This window comes from Mustela nivalis, assembly GCF_964662115.1.
Source record: "Mustela nivalis genome assembly, chromosome: 8".
In the NCBI taxonomy this organism is placed as follows: domain Eukaryota; kingdom Metazoa; phylum Chordata; class Mammalia; order Carnivora; family Mustelidae; genus Mustela; species Mustela nivalis.
Genome location: NC_139027.1, coordinates 52,680,675 through 52,689,091, shown reverse-complemented (window position 1 = coordinate 52,689,091; position 8,417 = coordinate 52,680,675). Strand labels below are relative to the sequence as shown.

The 8,417-nt window shown below is 49.5% G+C and overlaps 1 long non-coding RNA gene across 1 annotated transcript; it reads left to right on the top strand.

Moving 5' to 3' along the window:
• The first annotated feature begins 321 nt into the window (after window positions 1–321).
• LOC309871247 lies at window positions 322–2,898 on the top strand. The gene is made up of 3 exons (XR_014315147.1): window positions 322–425; window positions 695–788; window positions 2,690–2,898. It is a non-coding gene; the product is annotated as an uncharacterized lncRNA (long non-coding RNA).
• Window positions 2,899–8,417: the final 5,519 nt, after the last annotated feature.

Genomic DNA, 8,417 nt, shown 5'->3' with positions numbered 1-8,417 from the left:
TGGGCCCGAACACTGCCATCAAGCATTGTTAAATTTGCTAGGAACGTGAAGCAGAAAGCCCCATGGACTACATGCCCACTCCTTATTACACATGTGCAGTATCCCCAGGAGTGGTACCACGAGATTCATTCTGCATCGGCCTATTCTCCGAGGAAAAGCCCAACCAGGTTAAGGGATAATGAACAGCACAGACTATAAAAAGCAGCAAGAAGCTACTATACCATTGTGGCTTCTACATATCCACACAGAACACATCAGCAGGAAGAAGGAGCATTTTATTACTCAGGTTTCCTGTCAGGACATCCTGGCTTGAAACACAGTTTTGTAACTGAAAAATAGAGGATAACCGACAGATGCGAAACTGCCAGATTGTGTCCCTGAGGCTCTCAGAAATCTGTCAGCTTGCAAGGAGAACACAAAAGCAGGTATGAAAATCTGAGAGACAGTTTGCTTTGTTTTGTTTTATTTTATTTCCCAGGGAAGAAGAGCTTGGGACTATGGAGACATGAACTGATTCAAGGAGTCTGGCCTGGGGAAGCCCTCATGCACAGATTCTGAGCAGACAGGGCCCTGTCTTAAATGGCCTTGGACATGGGGTACAAGCCTCACCACATAAAGTGGTAGGTGAAACCAGGAATGTAAATTACTGAGCCTTGTTTAGCTACCAACCTCACCTCCTCCTCTGTTTCCCCAGCTTCAAAGAGAACGTAGGTGACCACAGCCTCTGACGTCTTGCAGGTTGGCACAGACTTCTGAGGGCCCGCTGTGCATCTCTCCGCCTTGTTCCGGTGGGTACCACCTATTCACACTAGTACTCATACTGTCCCACATTTGATCCTTCCTTCCTCAACCACAAACTTCTACTTCCTTCTACCATTCTGTCTTCAGAATGCCAAAATTTTTGTGTTCCAATTTCACCTCTGGCACTGAGCTGTATGACGAACTCAATAGTTCCGAAGTTCTTGGTTCAGAAAAACAGTGCTGCGGAGCACAAGGTGGACAGGGTTCACTCTCCCTCATGCCTAAACCTGTGAATGGGGGACCTACTCAGGAAACACAGGGTCTCAGCATATTCCCCAGCCATGTGGCCACCCATCTCCAGGCCTGACTTCCTCTCCTCCCCACACCCTGGGCAGGAAAAGTAGTGGAGAAGGTGCTTCTTTGGCTCCTTCCTCTTCCCTGCTTAGCTCTATTACCGTTCACCAGGCCAACACTTGTCTTAGAAGCAAAGTGTTTATATTTATGGGTCTAGGGTACAATTCCATTTTCCTCTGTCATCACACCTGGCTTTTCTGGCTTTCAGAAGAAAATGTTCCACTCAGAGATCTTGACTTATTTCTTCCCAGGCAATGAGTCATATTCACAGACAAACTCTATCCCCGGGTCACAACCTGGTCAGCTTCCAACTCACAGAAAATGATCAAAGACTGTATGTCCTTGTACCTTATATTAACTTGCAAATAATTCACTTAAATTGGGAGGCAAACACCTCAGCATATCCTCCTATTCTCCCACCCCTTGTTTTAATTTTCTCCATAGCACATCCGACATACTACACCATTCTTCCTCCCTTCCTCCTTCCTTCCTTCCTTTCAAAGTCTTTCTGTCTCTTTCCTCACTGGACTATTAACTTTCTGAAGGTAGAGCTTCTGGCTTTGCTCATTTCCGTATCCACAGGACCCAGCTTAGTGCCCGGCACATGGTACTCAGTAAATGTTGAGTGAAGAAATTGTTGAATGAGCAGGTGATCTTTACTTCATTTTCTCTGGAACTTACTACCCCCTCTCTGGCCACAAGGTTTTTTCCTTTGGCTTAACAGCTAAGGGATCAGATGACTGCATATTTTACATGAACCCTGGAGGGGAATTTCACTAAAGTGGCAGCAGATACTTCTTCTCCATCTCTGATATCTCCATCTGCTGAACTCACATCCATTTGGCAAGTCTTACCCACCTTCTTAGGGCATCATCCTTTAACCTTCCACAGTAATCTCACCTTCCTCCAAATCCACAGCACTCAATGCTTGTATCACTCAACTACAGTTTAGCACTTTCTGCCTTGTGCTGATAATGTGCCTGGATGTGACTGCAATAGGAAGGTCAACAATTAAGACAAAGGGTAGTGTTTCCTTGGCAAAGCTGGCTTCCTGTCCTTGCTTCCCACCTCCTACCCTTTTTCCACAGGTCCCTGTGAGGCAGTCAGTACTCACCTTGCTGAATTAAAACAAGAACCCAGATCTGAGCCTTATACCTCTAAGCTAGCCTACTGCAAGGGGACCCATCTCTCAAGCACCTATTAACTAAGTTCACACAGAACCCAAGGCCATATAAATCAAATGCTAATCAATATACAGATTCACACAAAGAAAAGCAGACATTCTAAAGGATTGGAATGCTTTCATTTACCTGACTGGCTGATCTTTTCCTCATGGTCTTAAGATTGCTTAGTAAATGTGGAACTTACAGGGCACCTGGGTGGCTCAGTTGGCTAAACATCCACCTTTGGCTCAGGTCATGATCCCAGAGTCCTGAGATTGAGCCCCTGCTCAGCAGGCAATCTGCTTCTCCCTCTGCCTCTGCCCCTTCCCCTGCTTGTGTTCTCTCTTTCTCATATAAATAAATAAAATCTTTTTAAAAAGTGTAGGACTTAGAACAAAAATAGCTAATCTGAAGTCACATCTCTCCTTTAGGGCAAGGCCTCTCTTCCCTGCTACAAGAGCAGTCTGACCAAGGAAATCATGGAGCTCACCTGCCCTTAGTCAAGACCCACCCTGCTATTCTCCCGTGCTGGGGCTTACTTCTATGCTTCCCAGGATGGCCAAATCCCTTGTGTTCAGGTCTCCAAAATGCTTTAGAACTCAATCGATTAGACTTAAATTACAACCACTTTCCTTCCTGAGATTGCTCTCAGTCATCTATCAGTGTTCGGGGTATCCTCAAACTTTCAGGCAATAAATTTACAACTTCAGGGTTTCCTTTCCTGGTTAGCTAATCATCCATTACATGTGATTTTACTGGGCTAAAGGCAAACATTTCCTGTCACTTAGGTGTGCAGGCCGTATTAGGCAAAGTAGCCCTGGGTCACGTAGGCCCATGTGCTCTCGTGAGCAGAAGCTACCTGCCTTGCTCAAAACCAAGGAATATTTCCTTACCAAGTCCTGAGTTGTTGTTGTTGTTGTTTTTTAAAGATTTTATTTATTTATTTGACAGAGAGATAGATCACAAATAGGCAGAGTAGGGGCGCCTGGGTGGCTCAGTGGTTTAGGCCTCTGCCTTCGGCTCAGGTCATGATCTCAGGGTCCTGGGATCGAGCCATACATCGGCCTCTCTGCTCAGCAGGGAGCCTGCTTCCCCCTCTCTCTCTGCCTGCCTCTCTGCCTACTTGTGATTTCTCTCTGTCTATCAAATAAATAAATAAAAATCTTAGGAAAAAAAAAACAAAAACAAATAGGCAGAGTAGCAGGCTGAGAGAAGGAGAAGCAGGCTCCTTACTAAGCAGAGAGCCCGATGCGGGGCTTGATCCCAGGACCCTGGGACCACGACTTGAGCTGAAGGCAAAGGCTTAACCCTCTGAGACACCCAGGCGCCCCCCAAGTCCTGAGTTTTAAGGACCCACTCTTTATTACCTTACCTTATCCCTGTAATTTCTCTATCTTTTGCACTAGTCAAGTTCAAGATTTTAAAAAATGAAAATGGAGAGGGGATTTTTGCCTTTGTTGCCTTTCTCTTGTCTCCTGCAGTTCCACATACCACCTCAGTGGTGGGCACAGGCTGCCATTCTCACAACATAATACAGAGAACACAGCCATCCCCCCTGAGGTACATGGGATCCAAATTACACAGGCAGCCACCTTTCTGCCTTTTCTGTTGCTGACTGGCAAATGAGCAATGGTTTGTAAAAGCAGCAGGTGCAAGGAGAGGTGGCTCCTGCCAGGTTTAGCTCCTGCTAAAAAAAGGCCCAAGTCTAATATACAGGAGTCCTTCCATTAACACATCCATGACTAAGGCAAAGTTGAGGGAGGCTACCCCTTTTCTGTCTTTTGGAGCCACAAATGCTGCCCTTTATCTGTCACTTAGTCTGGTTTTGCTTTGATACAAATGGCAAGCATGGCCAGAGTGGGGATATGGAGGTGAAGCCTTCAGTGTAATATGCCTTCACACATACCCTATAGGATGGTCCTGAGCATAACATACCCTAGAGAAAGGCTGACTAGGCACTGCCTCTTTCTTGCTAGAACCATGCAACCAAACCTTAGTATGGTCTCCAAGCACACTGGCTCTACCACATCCTTGCTGTGAGGCATGTTATTTAACCTGCTGAACCACAGTTTCCTCTTCTATGCAAAGGGATGATAATTCCACCTGGCTCACAGGACAGGGTGTAGAAATCAAATGAGATGGTAACTTGTGCGAAAAACCTAGCAGGGTCTGTGACACATGCTAAATAAGCATTTTGGGACACATCAGTTTTCCTCCTTCCAGGAGATAATGTTGCATTCTGTTTACTCAGTTAAACCAGCCTCCTATAAGCTATGGGAGGCTCGCATGTCCTCAGGGATCAGGCCATTCCAAGAAAAATGACTTGGCCACAGCAATGTAATATGAGATGAAGGATCCTGAGAAGGCACAGCAACAAGAGAAAGACAACTGAAGGGTGCCCCAAGACAGGGTGCACCCTGTAGACAGGGCTCCCAGCAGGAAATCCTGTGGTTCCTCATTAAGTAGTTTCACAGGGGCTTGGCACTCAGGGAAAATTCTAGAAACCACTCCTCCCCAAATTCTGATTAGACCCCAGGTTCAACTTATTAGGTCATGGATGAGCCCTTTGCCCTCTTTCCTTCCAAAGCCACTGCGCAGGTTGTGGAGCGCATAGAAAACGGAAGCCCTGTCTCTTAAAAACCGGTACACGGAACTACACCGTCTCTTAAGGGCACCCAGCGACTAATGCCAGACCCGTGGCAAAAAGTGGAAATTAATTTTTATATTTTGATTGATCATCTTCCCTTGTTGAGTAGATCTGTTAAGTGGATGGTACGATATGTATCTTACGAAGGACAAAACCGAACCGACATTCGAAGGTAACTGAATGACTCGCTCAGGGAAAACAATAGGCGGGGGGTCGGGATTCAAACCCTCGCCTCCCGCGCAGGACGCACGTTCTTCCTCTCTCCCCCGAAGGGAGGACCATCAAGGGGGAGGGCCGGCCAACACTCGGAGGCGGGGGAGGAGGACGGACTGGGAGGGAGCCGCGCGGTCTGCAGCCGGGGTGCGGCCCGGCCCCACGTGCCCGAGTCCACGCCGCTGCCGGGAGAACGCGCCGGTCGCAGCGCGGGCTCGGACCCGCCCCTACGTGGGTGCCAGAAAGTTGGTGCCCGGCCCAAAGGCGGGCCTAGAGGCGCCCGGGACTCCCGCAGCACGTCTGAGAGCGACCCGTGCCCAAGAACGACCTCCTAAGGGCCCCGCGCTGGGCCCGGGGCCGCTTCCCCGGTTTAGACCGCCTCGTCAGCACCTTTTTCAGCCGCCCGGCCTCACAGTGGGTCACGAGGCGGGCGGGGCGCGGTCAGCCGGCGCGCGGCGCCACCTCCTTCCCCTCTCCCTCCGCCGCCCGCCACGTCCCCGGCCCCGCCTCCGAGAGCCACGCGGGGAACCCCAGTGTCGTCACCACCCTCCAGCACACTCGCCTTCCCGCGCTCTCCAGAAAGGACGCGAAGGTGGTGACGTGTCCCGGCCGCCAGCGAGGCTGCGCAGAAGGCGTCGTCAACAGAACGTGCTGCGGCGCCGCCTGGTGGAAGAAAGAGCTGCCAAACCGGCCGGAAGCGGCGGCGCGGGCGGGAGAAGAACGTGACTGACGTCATCTCGCGGGGGAGGGGGCAACGGGTGGCCGCCGCGTGACAAGCCCCCGCCCGCGGCCACGGGGCGTCTTTCTTTTTTCTCTTCCACCTTTCTGTGGAGTGCGGAGTCATTTTTATGCCCATTCTTTTAAGGGTATAACCTTATCTTTTCCGAACTTATCAAAATTTGGGGAAGAAAAAGGGAAAGGATATGAACAAAATGAATACCAGCATCACACACACCCCTTCATATTTACTTGCAGCCTTTCTGCTACATTAAACAAGCACCGTTGGAGCCTCGAGGCTGTTGGGGGGGGCGGTAGAAGAAGAGAGAAGTGCAAACAATAGGTGAAAGGGTAATAGCTACTATGCAGATGAGGACACCGGACTATAGGGCTGAATAACTTGCCCAAGTTAACACAGTTAATAGCGAGTGGTAGAGTCGGGGTTTGAGCCCAGGGCTTAGGAACAATGAAAAAGTGGGGCTGGAGAGAAGGAAGGAAAAACCCGCGCGGGGAATGTGTGTGGTTACGGACAGACTTTATACTTCTCTGACGCTAGTTGGAACCAGTTCAGAGGAGGCTGGCTAGTGGTTCCAGGCGTTGGAGCAACTTCGTGGGAGCGTGCCATGAAGCAGCGCACAGTAACACGCCGCCTTGAAGTACTTAGGTGCAATGTTCGCTAGTGCTCTAGCAGCCACCACTGACGCTAGGTGTCATCGACTTCCGGCAAGGCCCTCTCCGATTGGTGGAAGTGAACGGTGGGAGTCACAGTACCAAGTCAGGTATTGGGTCTTGTTCTCAAAGTGCAGTCTGGAGTCCAGCCGCATCTCCGCAGTCCTGTACTTTCTACATCCAGCTTGATGATACAAATGCAGAATCTTGGACCCCCACCCTAGAACTTCTGCATTGGAATATGCATTCTAACTAGATCCCTGGGTGATGCCTATGCATGTTAAAGCGCTATTGTAAAACAAGGCATCTTGCTCCCTTGGTGAGGCCCCTGAAGGGTGGTAGAAAGATGTCGAGGAAGCTTGGAGAGCAGGATGGTGGGAGGGCAGTCAGGGAGGAAGGTCTGTAAGGAAGGGTTAAAAATAAAAACATGGAAGTGGGGCCTGGTTGGCTCAGCTGGTGGGGCATAGAACTCTCGAAGTTGCGTGTAGAGCTTATTTAACAAACAGAAGCATCCAATAACGAGTATCAGAAAATATCACAAAATCGAAAGGAAGAAAACTAGGAAATCAGAATTTAGATTTTAAAAAAAGAGAGAGCACGCACGCCAGAGAGAAATAGGTTAAGGGGTAAGGTTTTTCTCTGTGGTTGACTTTTCTGTGTTATATGTGACACATACTTGAGAGGGTCCAGGTCATTCAAAGCTTTGGAGCAGGGCAGTCCCTGCCCATTCTCTCACCTTCAGCAGATACAGTGGGTTTCCCTGGGTTATTATAGCAGAGGGCAAGTTCTGGGCCCTGACAGGGAAAACCAGACAATGCCTTTTATATGACACGTACAGGTTACATTCTGTAGGTGGCCAGAGCTAGGGGCCACCTACTTATGAGGGGGCTGGAGTGTGTGTGGTGTGTGTACATGTACGTGCAAATGTAGGCTGGAGGGAAGCCATAGATTATTGGCAGACGGGATGGAACAGGAATCAGTGAAAGGATGAACTTTGATGACTGGGAATTGCTGGGCCCAGAAGGCCACAGGGCTGATGACATCTGGTACCTTGAGAGAGCCATGTGGCAGCCCTACAGACCTTCATTTAGGTGGGTGGTTCCTGGAGTCACATATTTAGGTTCTGAGCGGCGTATTACTCCTCTAAGCTAGCAAGCTGCTAAGATGACAGTAGTTCTGGTAGAAGCAGGGACAAGATAGGGTACAACCTAACTGTTGTAGGTGGAGGTATAGCAAGTTGTTCTCATGATGCCCACAGGAGGGGCACAGCCATGTTGCCTGGAGAAGTTAAGACCTGTTAATACACTCAGTCTGATGATGATCAGTCTATGCAGTAAACAGGCAGCTATGTGAACATGGAGGATTTTGAGCTATTCACTCCAGAGTACAAACGGTAATTGCAGTGTTGAAAGGGAGCAGCTGCACAGTCATCTCCCAGGGATGGGAGATTCCTAGGACTAATGGAGGTGGTGTACAACGGATAGCAGGTTCGAGTGTGGCTGGGTGGGGAGCAGGTGGGTGCAGGGTTTGAAGAGCTCTTTCTGGTGGGAGTATCTAGGATCACCCTGCAGCAGTAGTGTGGGGTAAGTCTGAAATGAGATCAATGCTGGTGGTGTCCCAGGGGTGTCTGGATGTTGAGAGTGGGTGCAGCAGTCCCATTGGTTGTTACTCCTAGGCCCATGCTTGACCTGTCAGAGAGGATGTCAAGTTATAAAAACTGAACCCCATTCCAGATTTTGATGGGCTGTGATGGTGGGCCGGGGTGGCCCTGGGTGGCCCTGGGTCGAGACCTTAGCACTTGAGTGTGAGCCTCTTTGGGCAGATCACTTCTCCCAGCCCTGTGTTTTATGGCCTTTATGGTTCTTCTGGTCCCTGTGGCTATTGTCAAGTACTGCTAGACCCAGGCATTGCTT